This window comes from Rattus norvegicus, chromosome 11 (genome assembly GCF_021556685.1).
Source record: "Rattus norvegicus strain SHRSP/BbbUtx chromosome 11, alternate assembly SHRSP_T2T, whole genome shotgun sequence".
Taxonomy (NCBI): Eukaryota; Metazoa; Chordata; class Mammalia; order Rodentia; family Muridae; genus Rattus; species Rattus norvegicus.
In genome coordinates, this window is record NC_141544.1 from 51,676,842 (window position 1) to 51,695,255 (window position 18,414).

Consider the following 18,414-nt stretch of genomic DNA (forward strand, 5'->3'; position numbering starts at 1 on the left):
AGTTGTTTTTCTTATAAGAGATACAATTTATGTTGCACTAATGCTTTATAGTTTTAAATACATGGATTTTTAAAAGGTCAACTGGAGAGCACATATCCATCAAGAAGCTCTGATGTGCAGTGTGCCCTCTGGGCTGGTTAGCTAGAACAGATGGCCTTAAGTCTCTATTAAAGGTCAATTGATTTGTGCTTTGGTACATATGTAGGGGGAAAGATTTTGAATTCTGTTCTTCTAATAAGTGTCTCACTGCATATTTTCAGAAAATTGAAATTTAATTATATGGTTGTTTCAAATCATCAGAGAAAATCTTGGTTATCTACCTTTAAATCTAAATGAAGTTCAAGTTCACAGTCTGAAATTTAGCATTGAAACTACAGGGCTGTCCCCGGTCCATGATTGGTCTATTATCAAGTCTCTACAACCAAACAACAAGTTCACTCAATTCTCTGAATCTGAAATGGGGTCTTGCTTGGCCACAGAGCACTGTTCTTCATCATGCTTATGCAAGGCTTTCTTTTTCCAGTTTAGCTAATAAAATTTCTCTGTCCTTTACATGTCTTTAGCCCTTGCTGTGAATTTCATTAATTTAACTTTTAACCTTTTAATGATGTTAATTTTTAATGCAATGTTTCTGTTCTCCATGTGGTGTGTTAAAACTGGGCCTCCTATAATTCCATATGAGGACGAGGGAAAAATAGTTGGGACCCAGCAAGCATTATCATCAGGTCGTTTTCCTTATATAGTGGAAGAAAAGAGCAAGGCTGAGTCTTTGGTCTTTTCTTATAAGCTCTTATTCTTCTGAAGGCGTCATTGACCACTGAACCTTTAGACATGTGTCTCCAAGGAAATTATTGCAGAAATACAAGTGATTTATCATGTGTTTTCATATGCATCTTATAATGCTTACTTGCAAGTTAAGTTAGAAACTGAGGTGGGCACATGCTTCTTCCTAACCCTGAACCAATACTCTACATCTGGTTTAACTTTTTTAATTTCTAATGTCTATTTTCTGTCTAATATCACTTAGAGCAGTGCGTTTTTAACTTTCCTAATGTGGCATGCCTTTAATATAGTACCTCATATTATGGTGACTGCCAACCTTAAAAATTATTTTGTAGGTACATCATAACTTCAAAATAGTAATTTTACTTCTGTTATAAACCACAAACTAAATATTTTTGGAGATAAAGTTTGGCCTAAGAGGTTGATGTGCACAGATTGGGAACCACTGCCTTAGACAAGTGAGTACTTTTAATAGAAGTTTCAGGTCAAGGTGCGTGGAATTGTTTTCTTCATAACAAAAGTTTTCTGTTTTACTGTGTCTTAGTTCATTCATGAAAATTATGTCAGTTAAGCAAAGTTGCTTTCTGTCCCAGTGATGAACATCTAGAGAGATAGGAACTACCCTCAGAGAAGGCACAGTAAGGATTTCCCCAGTGTTCTTAGATATGTCAGAGATGATTCTCTGTGGTTCTTATTATTATTATCTTTCTGCAGATTCAGATTACTCATGCTGGAATTGGATGGTAGGGAGATAAAAGAAGTACACTCTTACCAGCCCTATTTTATCTTATTCTGTTTCATTTGATTTTATATGTATGTGTGTCTCTGTTTGTAGATGCTTGTATGTGTGTGTGTTTGAGTGTGTGTGTATGCATGTGTGTGTGTGTGTGTGTGTGTTGGTTGAAGATACCCATGTAAATATAACTTACTGAGTATAGTCTTGTTGTTTGTGTGTATATATAGTTTAAGGTTTGACAATCATTAGCAGAAGGGCTCATCTTTGGAAGGAGATAATTATCCCCCCAGAAGTCATCAGTTTCTACAGTTTTTTTGTCTAGGAGTGTGAGCCCATGAAAAATTTCTCTTCCTCATTAACATATTGATATTGCCATTGTTGGTCTTATTTATGTAACCATTTCTAGGTGAGACCATTTAAGAGAAGACTTGATGGTATTGTGGATCTTATAATCTTTCTGTCCCCTCTTCCAAAATGTTCTCTGAACCATTGATTTTATATATATGTATATATGTATATATATATATATAATCAATAAGATTAATACCCATGTATGATGTAGTAATATTGTAATGTATTATGTAGTAACATGTAAGAATGTAGTAAGGAATTATGTTAGTAAAGCAAAGTAAGAGTAGATGATTTTCTCCCCCCACCAACAGTGGACATCTTTATTGTTTGATAGATCATCAATGTCTCCAATCCTCCAGCTGGAATTTCATCATATTTCCATGTTGAGTGGCAACTAACCAGAGGCTACATACATCAAAGACAGCTAAGCTTTTACAGCTCACTTCCTTTCGCCAGCAGAATATAAATAAATGCCCTCTACAATGCCCACTGGTTTTAGTCACTAAGGAATTTAAATGGGATCTTGAAGAATGTAGACAAATCCTCATGCGGCAAAGATGCTGAGCAATTGTTTAATGGTTCCTGGTGCTGCATCTTGGCCACTAACTGATCTTGCATGAGACCAAATTAGTGCAGAAAACACTAGGTTGACTTAGGGGCTATGCACAAGAACCAAAGGCAGGAAAATATTAAATATTGATGAGATCATCAAGCCCAGGAAGGACTTTACTTTCCAGGACCTCTAGACTGGCACCGCCCCCAGTGCTCACATAGCTGACTTTATCTGCTGTGTTCTCTTTGTCACAGCAGGGGGCAGTGTCTCCACCACCTATGATAGTGATGCAACCCCCACAACTGCCTTTCACTTCCTCATCCATGAGTGACTTGGTTTCCCTGGCAAAGGCTTCACATTCAAATACAACAGGACAATTCCAAACAATCTGCTTAGCTCGAGCCACAGCCTCAGCATATTTCTTGCTGCTCTCAGTATCACAGTCCAAGCCCAGCCAGCCAGCAGGTATACTGGAGGCCACAGTAGCTTGGCAATTCTTGGCATTCTCATCAAATTTGTCAGCAGTGACAAAATCAACAGGCAACGTAATCTTCACAACATTTTTCTCGGCATTGGACATGAGATCTTTGACAATCTTGGCTCCTTCCTAATACAGAAATGTGCCAATCTCCATGTTCTTGAGCACCTTAAAGAAGGTAAAAGCCATTCTACCACCAATGATCATCTCATTGACTTTGTCTAACATATTATTGATCAGCTGAATCTTGTCTGTAACTTTAGCTCCTCCCAAGATATCCAGGAAGGATCGCTCTAGACTCTCCAAAGCCTTGGCAAGGTAGTTCAGCTCCTTCTTCATCAAAAATCCACCAGCCTTCTGTGGCAGATTCACACCCACCATGGAGCTGTGAACTCAGTATGCAGTCTCAAAAGTATCATTGATATAGACATTTCCTATTTTGGACAGTGAGGCTCAGAAAGCATTACTTTTAGCTGGCTTGACATTAACCTTGTTCCCAGACTCATCTTTTCCCTTCCCTTCTTCCTCTACAGGAAAGGGAAGTTCTCCAGCCAGATAACAGTTCTAGCCACTGGATTGGCACAGGCATTCTCTACTTCTGGGCTGACACAATATTTCAAGAACAGAATATCCTTGCCCAGCAGAGATTTGAGCAGCAACTGGCTCTAAGGAGTGCTTGTCTGGCATGGGAACACCATCAGACCAGTCCAGTGGCTCATAAGGACACTTGGCTCCATTGTCCGAGCAGAATTTGATGCCTGGAACAGCAGCCTTGATCCTTTGGTTATTTGTTATCTGGTTGCTCTTAAAAGTAACATTAAGGTCCATGTTCATCACAACTTGCTTCCCCTTTATATCCAGATTGTCCAAAGTCATCTATTTAGAAATTGACATTTTGATAACGCTGTGAGATTGAGAGGACCAGAGCTGAGGATGAGCATAAATGATTTTCTAAGATGTGTGTCCTCACTAGCCAAAGGAAGCTGGCTAGGATTCCAGTCCCTGATGTGAATTCCCTTCTGGTGAGTATGTCTTAAGTTCAATTAGACAGCTGCTGGTTTCCACTGACAAGAAAATGCCACTTCTTGCACCTTTATGTATATCTTGACATATTGATAATTATCATGGATGATGAATCTCCCTTTTCCCTGCGATCAAAGGCCACCATCGCACAAAGATGAAGGGAGCACAGTGGACCAACAAGCAGGGTTTCTGTAGACTGATCAGTACAAATAAATGGTCATAATGACATACCAGGAAAGCTTTGGGGAGACAAATCAACTTTTACTTCAGATGATTCAAGGGGTATATAGTTTTGGGTTAAGGAATTAGGAATATCCAGAGTGAGCAAATGTGTTTGGCTCAAGAGTAAGATACTGAGAGGCCTCATTAGCATGGGGAAGCATTCCAGGGACTCTCAGGTGCTTACTGAATGGATTCCTTTGGAAGAATGGAAGGTGAGTCAGTAATCTAAACAATGTTACTGGATATTCCATAGGTGGAGGTGTGTGTGTGTGGGGGGGGTTGTCAAACTCTCCAGACAAGCTTCTTCTTTTTCTTTTTTGACAAGCTCATAAGGCTATTCCTAAAATGGTAGACTTCTATCTTAACTAAACAATTTTGAAATTTCATCTCATACCAGTCAGAATGGCCAAAAACAGACAAACAATGGAAAACAAATGCTGGTGAGGTTGTGGAAAAAGAGGAACTCTCATTCATTATCAGTGGGATTACAAACTGATTTACTAACTGTAGAATTCAATATGGGGAATACTAAATAAATCTAAAAATAAATCTACCATATAACCCAACTACACCATTTTTTTTTGCATTTGCTTCAAATGATTCACCATCCTATTCCACAGACAATTGGTCTGCAATGTTCACTGCTACCTTATTCACAATAGTCAGGAAATGGCAACAATCTGTCTTTCATCAGATGAATAGATAACAGAAATATGGTATATATACAGAATGTAGTGCTATTCTGATGTGTTTTTAAAATTTTGATTTTGTTTCTAACATTTCAAACTTGAAAAGAAATTACATTAAATTAGTAATCATAGCTTCATTTGGAAAAATCTGAATTCTCCTTTGTGTTTCTTTTTCCAATTTCTTCAAATTCATGCAACAGAATTGGCTGTGTGGCATGAGTTTTTTAACCCATCTAGCCAAGACTCAGGATCTCTAGAAGATAGATATTCTGGAAATGTACTTCAAAAATTATGACTAGAAGGTTTTTATTTAAGAAAATTTTTCTTTTTGTATGAGTGTTTGTATACAGATGTATAAGCATGTGTGACTCGGTATGTGCATGTATGTATATGTAAATATGTATGTATATGCATATGTGTGTGACTGTGTGTGCATGTGTGTTTGTGTGCATTCATAAATGTAAATGCAAGTAAGTTCATGACATTGTGTATGTATGGAGGTCTAAGAATAACCTCAGGTTGTATTCACCTTATTTGAGACAAAGTTTCTTACTTTTCCTGAGTGTTCCAGGGCAGCTGATATGTTTGATAATTTTCATGTCACTATATTCTTGTAGGGATTATAGACAGGCATCCTACTGCATCATGCATGGCTTCTGGGCATTCAAGCTGAGGCCTCATACTTCCAGAACAACAATTTTACCTATTGAACCATTTCCCTTTCCAAGGATGTATGTTTTGTTATTGCAAGATTGAATCTGCTGTCTGTATGACATAAAAATTGTGAATGAAAACTGTATGAATGAAAATTGTAGTTAATTTTTTAGTTAAATATGTGTCCCTCACCTTATTTATTTATTGAACAATTTATTGAACAAAGGCTGACAATGTAACTTGCTAGAAGTTTTCATCCATTTAAAATATGGAAATCATTCATTCTTTAGTGATTTCAAAAGTCATAGTTTATTTTCAGATATATTTCAAGGGGAAATGATCCTATGTTAGCGAGGTGTCAGAGAAAACAGACTCTAGTTAGTTATTTACAGTTTGCAAACTCAGAGTGGGTTCTACAGTACTGAAGAGTAAAGGCACTGTTGAAAGGGGTTATCCACCCGTTTCTTGGCTTGATTCTGTTACTCAATAAAAAGTAAGTGGTTTTGGAGACATTTTCTCATTGAAGCAATGAAAAAATAAGGTCTTTAAAGGTTTCACCTAAGATTTTGTCATTTAAGTTCAACAATGGACCATGGCATTTTATGACTCAGTATTAACTTGCATGAAATCATTTCTTAGAACAAACAGGGTATATTATCTGTGACATCAGAAATCTTCAAAGCTACCAGATATTTCCCAAAAGTAGAGAAGTAGAGATCATTTAAACTTGAAAATTTATGTTTTGCTGAATTTATGTGAGACTCTGAACATTTAAAAAGTAGGTAAATCTTATTCTAGAAACAGTGATGCAATGGTATTGTAATCCATAGTTCCTTCAAGTGGCACCTGGGTAAAGCCAATCAGCTTAGTTTGGCTTTTTATATTTCAGTGATTGATTCATAGGCAAGTAAGTCAGAGCGAATAATAAATTTTATTATAAAAGTGAAAGCCAGAGATGAATGATAAAATATTCTGCTGATAACATTTCTAGAATGATAAGACTTCATCACTTTTTAAATATTTTATTTATATAAACCTCTATGTGAATGCATGTCAATCTCTTCGAACAATCCTGAGATGCTATGAAATTTTAGAATCTTAGCTCTAAAGTTCTATATTTATCTACATGTTTGGTGTTTGCTATTTAATGTGGTTATTTACCACATTAGAACCATTTAATCAGGACTAGAGAGATGGCTCAATGGTTAAGAGCACTGACCGCTCTTCCAGACGTCCTGAGTTCAAATCTCAGCAACCACAACCATCTGTAATGGGATCTGATGCTCTCTTTTGGTGTGTCTGCAGAAAAAGAGAGTGTAATTAATATATAATAAGTAAATCATTAAAAAATCCATTTAATCATTCTGTCATTTCTATAGCAGGAGAGACTTAGATTAGCAACATTGGTTTTTCATGATCTTGGTTATAAATAAATAAATATACAAATACTATTTATAATAATTATACTAAATTAGTTTCATTGCCCAAAAACTAGAACTAGAGAGGCTAGTATTTTTGGAGTGATATTTGTAATATGTTATAAGCATTGACTGTTTAAAACACCTTCTCCTGATTAAATAACATAGTTTTTAATATAAAGGATTGGAAGAGCCACTGTTTTAAGATGTCTGCTTTGTACTGACCATTATCCTAAAGTCAAGGATATCCTAATAGCTTTGCATGTGCACACAAATTAGAACAAAAATATGTTCCAAGACACAGCCCTTTCCTCTCATTTTGAAAATGTCTCTCTAACTGCATTCCTGGTCACATCTCCTGTTTTCTCCAGTGGCTGGGAGATAAGAAATTTCCATTTTATAGTTTACTATCTCATCAGCAGGTTTTTCCCACCGTCTAGTATGCAATCTTGTGAGGCCTGGAGACTTGAAAACATTTAGAGAAGCTAAATGCTATCTCACCATCTCTTTACATATCTCCAGGAGCAATTGCTTCTTACCAATATTTATTCCACCTTTACAGGCTAAAAATTATTCTTTCAGTTAAATAGTAGAAAAGTAAAATGGAATTTTCAAAATTACATATTGTATAACCTGTTTGTTTATAATATCTTGTCCGATATACTACAAATGACCTGTTTGTTTTTGGTGTGAAGGTACAATAGTACCTTAAAATGTTATTTAAAAAATGTTATTTTTCCAGGCACAGTTTGACCACAAATGTCTAATTATTTTTTGCTTCTAGGTATTGTATCCATAGGTTCATGTTTCTTTTATTAGTGCTTGGTGTTACGTTTCTTTCCCTCCCTCTTTTTGATTCTCATATACAAACTATTGGATAAGGTTTTATGGTGACAGTAAAAGTTTTTAGATTCTTTCACAATGAGATTATTTTTGTAATTTCATAGGTAGAAATTCAATTTCCTATTATGTAAAACCTTCTAAACTTTTCTATGCCAGAATTTGAAACTATATTCCAATTTATCCATATTATTTCAACTATTTGATATCTTTCTATTTAGGGGTTAAAGTAACTATTTTTTCATGGTCATTATGATCTCAGTATGTCTAGAATATGTATGTCCCACAATAAATGGTGTTTGAGTGACTGAATTTAGAATTAATCATGGACCAAATTCCTTTTTCATGAAAATCCTATCAATATTAAAATACTTTTTCTCCAAAGTAAATCATTTGCCAACCTCTAGATACAGTGATGATGTGACCTCAATGCCACTCTTTAAAAAGGTGAGACTTAGATTTCTAGGTCTCTCCCAGTACACTACCCCTCTGTCCTCCCCATGCCTTATCCCTCCTCTCCTTCCCATTCTCACCCCTTTTCCCACTCAGTCCCCTTCTTTCATCTATTCACTGTTGTGGTAAATATTATAAATAACCACAAACCTTTACTAGTCAGCATCGTCAAACCGTATGGCATTAGTATGGTATATTCATCTCGGTGACTGCCAATTCTAGTGCACCATGCTATGCTACCAATAGCCATTCTCTGCTCCCATCAGAGGCCTCTGCCCTGGCCCTCAGCTACTGGACTCTGTTCACATTCCCAGCATCTGCCCCCTAATGATTATAGCATCAATTCTTGGTAACCCACTAAAATCAAGAATCAATAAGCTTGTAATTTAACAATCAGAGTTATCTCAGTAATTTATCTCAGTAAATTTACACTCCACAAAACATCCACACAACAAGCTCATAACCAATTGATAATGATATAAATTGCCCACCTAGAAAAGATAAATTGACCTATAAAAATCCATCCCTTAAGAAATATTCATAACTACCTGTGGCCCATGTATCTGGGTTGTCCTTCTCTGCCTCCATCTCGGTTCTCCTCTTCCTCTCCTCCCTTCTGTGCCCACCTTACTTTTTCACTGCTCAATCACAGGCCTTGTCTTAATTTGTGCCAGCCCTCATGTGCATATAGACAACAATCTATACTTCACCCTTTCTGTCTAATTAAAAAAGGAAATTTTCCCCAAGTATAAGCTGAACACAACTATTATCATTTTATAATTTACAAAGTATTTAGAATATACCTAGTATCTAGTCCATAGTTATTGTCAATAAGACAGAATGTTTTGTTATCTAGTTTAGATTAAGGCTTCAAATCTGTGAATTATGTCTTGGCTAGCTTATATACTATCTGAAAACTGTGTAATTAAATATGTATTTTCAATATTAACTAGCATGGGTAGACTATAATTAGTCTTCAGCCCTGTCAGAAATCTGAGACTGACCAATACTATTTGAAAATATAGGAAGCCTAACAAAATTGAGACAAGTTGAAGAGATAACTGTCTACAGGTACGGTCCCCTGGTAGCAACATATAAGAGCATCAATCGACTCTTCTGGAGAGTACTTGTCTGTACATGAAATAGGCAATTTCTGTCCATTGGCTACCTAGCCACAATGTATTACCTCACCTGGAGGTAGAAATGCTCAATTTCTTCTTTGAATCCACAAAAGGGAAGTTGTTAGGAGCAGATTTTGTCTCAATAATAAAAGAATAAATAACATTAAATGTCACATTTTGTGGATTTCTGATGTTTTTGCAAACTATCTATGTATGTAAAGTAATCTGGACTGTTGTCCATTAATGACTCTTAATAAAATATCTTGAAAACACCCTAAATGCCCTACAGTGAGGACAGAGGAGACAACTTTAGAATAACTACCTCCAGCCCCCTAAAGTTCTGGGAATTGGCGTGATAACTCTTCAATACCTTCTTCAAGCTGTACATGGGTATTGAAATACTTTTATAGAGGGGATAAGGGAAAATGAGGGAGTTGTTTGGCCTGAAGAAGGATACACCAATGATAGTCTCTCATGTCTGTCTTGACTGGATCTGGACTGAAAATCCCTGATCAGTAGTCCAAGCAGGCCAGTTCAGCATTCTGGTGATGAGTCTCACCAAAGCTCTACATTCTGTAATATTTAAATCTCAGACCAAAATTTTAGTATCATCAAGATATCTTTTCATTTGATTGTCTTGAATCTAGTTCTTCATAAGCTCTACTTCTATCAAATCTGACCCATGTAACTGTGGAAGGTGTTCAGAGTCTAATCACCCTTTTTAAAAACACAAAGTCTTTCTCCCAAAATAGTATATCCTTTAGTCAGCAACCAGAAAAGCTTGTATCTTGTGTTCTCTCCCAAAGAAATAATATTATCACAAAATTTGAGATCACACCCATTTTGAAAATTAAACCAATTTAAAGTAAATGAATTAAACTAAACAATACTGTATGAGCCTGTTTAGGTCTCTAATCCCTCCTGCCTGGAAATCGACCCAAAATTCCTGTGGAGGCCATGTTAAGAGAATATGAGCCCCCTGTAGACCATAATATATCATCTATGTGTTAGGCTCGCTACCTGCAGTGTCAGACTTTCATTCATTAACAACTTCTATAATACCCATTAACAACGTCTATAATATATGTCTAAATGCGCTCTGCCTGGTGCTACAGATTTTTTTTCTACCTTAGTTCTGACTCATGGGCGAAATTCCCCACGTGATTTGGACAAACTCTGTATATAAACTATTCTAAAACCAGTCTTTGAGTTAGGCTCTTTGACTTAGAGCAGCTTGTTCCTTTTCAGAGCAGGGGGTCTAGAGTCTGTGAGCAGATTCCCCCATTCCTCCTGCTTCGTTTGTGTAAAGTTCCCATACTTGGGCCATGACTCATCATGGCACTGCCCCTCTCTCACTTAGAAAATAAAACTCAAGCTAAATCTTGGGCTGATAATCTTAAATTTTTAGTGGATCCTTGCCTAACACATTGGTTTGCAAGCTGTCCCCTTCTTTCCTCCATCCCCAATGTCTAATTTCCCCTTCTCAGTGAGATTCAAGCATTCCCTTGTTACTTAGCTTCTTTGGGGCTGTGGTTTGTAGCATAGGTATCTTGTATTTTATGACAAATATCCACTTATAAATGGTATACATACCATGTTTGTGTTTCTGGAATTGGGTGATCTTTTCTAGTTCCATCCATTTGCCTACAAACGTCATAATATCAATGCTTTCAATGGCTGAGCACTACTCCACTATATAAATGTACCACATTTTCTTTATCCATTCTTTGGTTGAGGGACACTAGGTTGTTTCCAATTTCTGGTTATTACAAATAAAGCTGCTATGAATCTAACTGACATGTCCTTGTGGTATGGTGGAACTTCTTTTGGGTATATGCTCAGGAATAGTAGCTATGGGGCACATAGAACTTGAATCTGCCATTTCCTATAGCCAGGAATGACTTCTAATGAAGGAATTAAGCTACCAATCTGTCCACAAAACCTTAGACCAACAATTTGTCCTGCCTACAAAATGTGGAGAAGTAAAAGATGGAGCAGAAAAGGCAGGAAGTACCAAACAATGACTGGCCCAGCTTGTCTAAAGACCATGCCATGAGAGGGAGCCCACCCTGACACTATTAATGTTATTCTGATATACTTGCAGAATCACAGACAGAAGCCTAGTATTAATGTCATCAGAGAGGCGTCATCTAGTAATTGATAGAAACCGATGCAGAGACCCGAAGCAAAACATTATGTGCAGCTGTGGAACCGTGTAGAACATGTGAAAGAAGGATTAAAGCAGACAGACAGGTCAAGAACACCACAAGAAAACCTACAGAATCAACAAACATGGGCCCACAGGGACTCATAGAGACTGAGCCATCAATCAGGGAGCATGCATGGGACAGAGCTAAGTCCTTTCACCATTGTGCATCTAGGTCTTCAGGTCAGACTTCTAAAATAGGAGCAGGGACTGTCTGTCTCAGGGTACTTTGCCTGCCTTTGGATCTCTTTTCTCTTATTGGGCTGCCTTGTCAAGCCTCAATAGAAATACATGTGCCTAATCATACTGCTACTTGATATGCCATCCATGGGAGGCTTCTCTTTTTCTGAGGAGAAGAGAAGGGTGATGTTGGTGGGTGGTAAGAGAAGAGCTAGGAGAAGAGAAAATTGGGATCAAGAAGTAAAGTACATATTCCACATACAGGCAACAACTTTTGGGATAGTCCCTGCTTCAGTTGTTCAGATCCCCAGTTGGTTCCACATGAAGACCAAGCTTCACATCTGCTACTTTTATTCTGGTAGAACTAGTAGGAGGAGAAGCTCCTAACCTCGGAAAGACTTGAAGTGCAAGGCTTAGGGGATACACAGGGCTTCCCCTGCCTCAGAGAAGGGAAGAAGGAATGAGGGAAGAATTGTGGGAGGGGGTGGCCGGGAGGTGCAATGAGGATGTAAAATGAACAAATAAAAAGTAAATTAAAAAAATAGAAAACTCAAAGTAAAGTACTTAATAATAATAATTAAAAAAGAATAACACATCACAGTGAGAAAAAGTTGAGACTAAATCATATTATTTTGACATTTTCTTATGATCTTATTTGTGGATCTTAAAGCTTTTCCTAAAACTCTCTTGGACATTTTTGCACAAGTAGCACATTATTAGAGTCAAACACACATGTCTCATATCCATGTAAAACTCTTGTCATTCTGCAAGTACTTATATGAACTTATAACATTAAAATCAGGTTTGGTTGATCTAAATAAGAAAAGCTCAGAAGAAAAATATATCCATTCCTACCATTATTAAGAACAAATGATCTTTAAATATTTCTTTTGTATCTGTTCTAAGATTTTCTTATACTGAGTACATAACATTTTTTATAAGCTTAATTCATTCTTGCTGAAGTTTGCAAACTTGCCTCAGAATAAAAGGGACAAAATATGTTAAACTTAAGGATGGAACTAAGCTGATATTAGGTTTTGGATCAATAAAGAAGATACCTACAAATTCAAAATCACATAACATTAATTTATTTTTATCATATCACTTTTTTTAAGGTTTAGAGTACAAACTTCTACCTCATTCTCCTCCTAACCATTTCTTTACAAACAGGATGTCTGAATATTTCTGGGATGAGATTTAAAAGAAAAATTCTAAGACATACTAGAACTTTCTTTTATTAATCTCCTAAATAATCTATTTCTTGGGTACATATTTTAATAGCTTATGGAATACTTGCAGTTCAATAAGAAAAAAAAGATAATCTGATTTAAAAAAAAGACTATCTTGAATAGATATTTCTCTAGAGAAGACACACAAAGGGAAACAGATAAATGAAGAAATAGAGGCTCTGACTCATCATCAGGGAAATGTAAATCAAAATCACAGTAACTATCACCCTGCACCTGTCAGCATAGCTATTATAGAAATACAAATGACGCAGTCTCTGTGGAAAACAATATGGAGACTACTCAGAAAAATTTAGCACCACCGCTTCATTGTAAAAAATAATCTGTTTATCTAAAAGAGCTGAAATTGAACCCCTAGAATAGAACTGCATCACAATTGAGATGGACTGTATGACAAAAAAATTCCCAGAACATTTCAAAATAGCTAAGAAATAAAACAACCTGGATATCTATTACCAGACGAAAGAATAAAAGGAATCTTCTATATGTTTCTAGCTTGATAACACCTCTTAATACACATAGCTTAAGTGTGTACTAAAACATTATGGACTCTTTATGAACTTCAAGAAAGGACCTAAATCCAATAATAAACAAACAACAAACAATGCAAAAGAACTTTTTCTAAGAGTGGATGGATCTGCATGGGTCTACTTACATCCAATACCTAAAGCACTAAAATCCATTTACCACATAAGAACAGTTAGTGATAGTTGGCAGAGGCTAGAAAAAAAATCAGTATAAGACATTGATGATTGAATAGAGTTTCAGCTAAAGTCTATGAATGGCCTCTACAGATCAGATATTTTACATTTAAAATCTGTTAAAGTTAAGTCTTATGTTAATTTCCTCCACACAGTAACAGAAAAAATATAAGGAGTAATTTAAATGAGAATTAAGATTATAAAAATATGGTAGATGTCAAACTGTTACTATGTCAATGAAACATAAATATACAAATACATTACAGTTTATTAAACCTAATTTTAATCCCAATCTTAAAGTTGAATGACAGTTTTTAGTGGTCTAGAAATTGAAGACAACTCTTTTTCTAATTTGAAGGCAGTTTCCTGACACCTATAGGTAAAAATGAGGAATTATGAAAGCAATTAGACTTACTGCCTCTGGTTTCCTTCCCTACTAGGAACAAGTAGGATATTTTAAATTCTTTGTTATTTAACCCAAAAATATTTTTGTGATGTATGATTGACTCAAGGAAATTCTTTGCTATTGGAACATTAATTAGATTTTTTACTCTCTTCTCATTCTTTTGATTTTTGTACCTCTTTCATTTGATACCTTTACATTAAGTAAGATAGTGGTTGGTACCACTTGCTGGGAAAGGTTCCTGAAACAAATACTGAACTGGAGAAGGAAGACAGAAGATGAGCAAAACTGAAATGGATGGGTAATAACAAGCAACTATTTGGAAATTTCTAGAGAAGATTATTTCTCCCTAGAGTATTCTGAGTCAAGCTCCAACGACTGGAGTTTTACACCAGTCACATTGCCCCATCTCTCTGCAGTCAGAAAACTGTTGAATGATATTAAGAAGGATCCTGAAGGGAGCAGACTACTGGAGGCTCTCTGCAGGAAACACTTGCTTCAGAGGAACACCAGTTCCCGCACTAAAAGCTGTTCTTAAATTGTTCTCTGTCCGTGTTATTCACAATCACAGACACAGACACAGACACACAGACACAGACACAGACACACACACACACACACACACACACACACACACACACACAGAGAGAGAGAGAGAGAGAGAGAGAGAGGGAGGGAGAGAGAGAGAGAGAGAGAGAGAGAGAGAGAGAGAGAGAGAGAGCGCCAAATTTGTTGGTAGGTAGGCTGAGATTCCGGTTATATGAAAAGACAGTGTAACACAAGAATAGAAAAACCTCTGACCTGTTATTGGCCAACTGGTAACAGATAGTTTCTTTCATATTTTTACGGCTAGTTGAACATATTATTCAAAGTCACTTTTCAATTTTTCTGTAGTGAGTGCCCAAAGAAGGTAAATTATCTAGACTTTTGAACACCCTGAACGTAGAACTGGCAAGTATGTTCTTTCTTACTCTTGATCATGAAAAAGATTTTCTGACTTCAAATAGCATCCTTCACAGTAGATCAATACAGATCTAGGTTCAAGAATTTGTGCTGTCAATACAACAAATACATTCAGTCTCTTAGAAATCTGCTGAAGTATATTGGTTTGTTGATGGCACCTACACAAGTCTCTCGAAAAGAAGGATGATTTTATACATTTCTATCTTTCAAAATTTGAAGCTATGAGTAGAACTGGTAAGTGAAAAGCTTAGTGAATATGCTAATTAGAACAGAAAGGGTTTTTTTAAAATTTTCATTTAAAATGAACTAAACATGATTTAAATTCTTTGTTAACAAAACTATTGTATGCATCTAATTAAATGACAGCTTTGTAATAAACAAAATATCAGTAGAGATAGAATAGCAGCTTAAGGGATCTGATGGAAAGAAGAGATAATTATTAATTGTTGAATTAGGTATTAAATTTCATTTTAGAATGTGAATAAGTTCTAGCAATATACTGCATAAAGTTAAGAAACCTGTATGGAACAATTAAAAAATAGATTGTCTTGCTAATAATTGCTTTCACTATAACAAAAATAAGACAAAACAAAAATATTCTATAAGTGATTAACATAAATAGAACAAAATAAGCAAATACCAATCTTAGGTCAATTTTATGTGGCACTATTCTTACTACATTTTATATACAAAATCCTTATTATTGTAGGGCAACTCACTGATATTTCAATTAATTGCTAGTTAAGTCAAATTAAAAATATGAGCACAATTAATGTTACTTAATTTAGTCGCTATAATTTGAAAGAAACATATTATTCCAAAGTGTTAAGATTGTGGAGAAGTGATGACCCAAGTCTATGTCTGTTATTTATGTGCATTGTTCTCAAGCTCATGACCCTTTCTTGGCTTGCAAAATTTGAGGACACCTTTTGGTATGATTCCTGGATGCTTCTTATGCTATATTGATAGAAGGCAGTGGAGGGAAGTACTTTTCATCTTCTAATCTGGGGAAAGAGTTCAGAATTGCTTAAAATCCTAAGGTGTTTAATTCTTTCCTGCATGGGTTTGTTCCACTGTTGTCTTGAATCTTCTAATTCCTGATGATTTAGGAACAGTGAAGATTCTACTGTGCAGAGATTTGCAGCTGAGAGAACTCTGTTACAAGAAATTAAAGTCTGTAGTTAACCATGTGGGTTTCCCTCCTCTGCCATCACCGGAGATCCAGGGCATGCTAGCAGAGAGTTGTTACTTCGGATATACCACGTTTATAAAATCAAACGCTGAAAACACATCCACCAACGGATGAGAGAACTAGAACAAATGACTGAAACAAGTGAAGACAAGAGGAGTACAGTATGAGTGACATGACATAGAAATAGAAATGTATTTCTAGCTTCCTGGTTGCTCCCGCCGCAGAGAGCTCGTAGGCAGCACCCCACGAGCAAACTTGAGTCTAAGGACCACAGGTAAGACCAACTTTTCTGCTGCAAGAGACCTGCCTGGTGAACTCAGGACACACAGAGGCAAAATTCCTCTAGGACCAGGCACTTCCTGTGTTTACCAGGAGTCCCAAACCCGCGGATCCCAGCCCGCAGCAGCTCTCTGCTCCCAAACCCCTTGGGAGAGAGACCTCACTGCCTGGTCAGGTGGGCACTCCTGAGGCTGCAGAGCGGAAGAGACCACCAACACTGCCCACCCCTGCCCACATCCCTGGCCCAAGAGGAAACTGTATAAAGCCTCTGGGTTCCCGTAGAGGAGGGCCCAAGAACAAAAAGAAGCAAATACACCCTGGAGGAGTAGAAGGCAGGAAATAATCAAACTCAGAGCTGAAATCAACCAAGGAGAAACAAAAAGGACCATAGAAAGAATCAACAGAACCAAAAGTTGGTTCTTTGAGAAAATCAACAAGATAGATAAACCCTTAGCCAGACTAACGAGAGGACGCAGAGAGTGTGTCCAAATTAACAAAATCAGAAATGAAAAGGGAGACATAACTACAGATTCAGAGGAAATTCAAAAAATCATCAGATCTTACTATAAAAGCCTATATTCAACAAAACTTGAAAATCTGCAGGAAATGGACAATTTCCTAGACAGATAAGAGGTACCGAAGTTAAATCAGGAACAGATAAACCAGTTAAACCACCCCATAACACCTAAGGAAATAGAAGCAGTCATTAAAGGTCTCCCAACCAAAAAGAGCCCAGGTCCAGACGGGTTTAGTGCAGAATTCTATCAGACCTTCATAGAAGACCTCATACCAATATTATCCAAACTATTCCACAAAATTGAAACAGATGGAGCACTACCGAATTCCTTCTATGAAGCCACAATTACTCTTATACCTAAACCACACAAAGACCTAACAAAGAAAGAGAACTTCAGACCAATTTCTCTTATGAATATCGACGCAAAAATACTCAATAAAATTCTGGCAAACCGAATCCAAGAGCACATCAAAACAATCATCCACCATAATCAAGTAGGCTTCATCCCAGGCATGCAGGGATGGTTTAATATACGGAAAACCATCAACGTGATCCATTATATAAACAAACTGAAAGAACAGAACCACATGATCATTTCATTAGATGCTGAGAAAGCATTTGACAAAATTCAACACCCCTTCATGATAAAAGTCCTGGAAAGAATACGAATTCAAAGGCCCATACCTAAACATAGTAAAAGCCATATACAGCAAACCAGTTGCTAACATTAAACTAAATGGAGAGAAACTTGAAGCAATCCCACTAAAATCAGGGACTAGACAAGGCTGCCCACTCTCTCCCTACTTATTCAATATAGTTCTTGAAGTTCTAGCCAGAGCAATCAGACAACAAAAGGAGGTCAAGGGGATACAGATCGGAAAAGAAGAAGTCAAAATATCACTATTTGCAGATGATATGATAGTATATTTAAGTGATCCCAAAAGTTCCACCGGAGAACTACTAAAGCTGATAAACAACTTCAGCAAAGTGGCTGGGTATAAAATTAACTCAAATAAATCAGTAGCCTTCCTCTACACAAAAGAGAAACAAGCCGAGAAAGAAATAAAAATAGACCCAAATAATATAAAGTACCTCGGTGTGACTTTAACCAAGCAAGTAAAAGATTTGTACAATAAGAACTTCAAGACTCTGGAGAAAGAAATTGAAGAAGACCTCAGAAGATGGAAAGATCTCCCATGCTCATGGATTGGCAGGATTAATATAGTAAAAATGGCCATTTTACCAAAAGCGATCTACAGATTCAATGCAATCCCCATCAAAATACCAATCAAATTCTTCAAAGAGTTAGACAGAACAATTTGCAAATTCATCTGGAATAACAAAAAACCCAGGATAGCTAAAATTATCCTCAACAATAAAAGGACTTCAGGGGGAATCACTATCC

The 18,414-nt window shown here is 36.5% G+C and overlaps 1 pseudogene; it reads right to left on the minus strand.

Annotated features, from left to right (window-relative positions):
* Positions 1-2,559: 2,559 nt before the first annotated feature.
* Positions 2,560-3,795, minus strand: Pgk1-ps11 (phosphoglycerate kinase 1, pseudogene 11; annotated as a pseudogene).
* Positions 3,796-18,414: the final 14,619 nt, after the last annotated feature.